The sequence below is a fragment of the Eschrichtius robustus genome, chromosome 7 (genome assembly GCF_028021215.1).
Source record: "Eschrichtius robustus isolate mEscRob2 chromosome 7, mEscRob2.pri, whole genome shotgun sequence".
Lineage (NCBI taxonomy): Eukaryota > Metazoa > Chordata > Mammalia > Artiodactyla > Eschrichtiidae > Eschrichtius > Eschrichtius robustus.
In genome coordinates, this window is record NC_090830.1 from 91,454,066 (window position 1) to 91,454,640 (window position 575).

Below are 575 nucleotides of genomic sequence, written 5' to 3' on the forward strand. Positions count from 1 at the left end.
CAAACACACACACACACACACACACACACACACACACACACACTCATCAACTCATACTCAGCCATTTGAGATCCCTAAAGTTTCAAAGGTAGTGGGGATCCTCAGAAAACCCAACCTGCAGGGCTCCGCAGGGCTCCCCTCCCTGGGAGGGCGCTGCTCTGCTCTCGTAACAAGTCCCTTCTGAGCCCCTTCCTGGATCCAGGATCTGCTCCACTTCTTTTCTCCTCCCCTCCCTGCTCCCGGTTCTCCCCTGGCCCTGCCACCAGGGTGGGTCCAGCCTGACTCCCTCACAAGCTGTTCCCCCCAGCATTCCACCCACTCCTCCTCAAGGGTCGGCTCCCACAGTGAGCAAACCCCAGAGCCCCCAGAAGCACTGCGCCGCGCTGAGCCCTGCCCGGCCAGCAGACCGCCCAGTACACCCCCTCCTAGGTCAGGTGTGACACACGGTGGCCCCCCCACCCTCGCTCAGACACAGCAGCCCTTTCCAGCTCGCCTTAGGGGGGAAATGGCTGAGGGCTGAACCAAGGCAATCTTGCAGAAATGTTTATTTGAATAGAATGGGTTTTCTTTGCTGA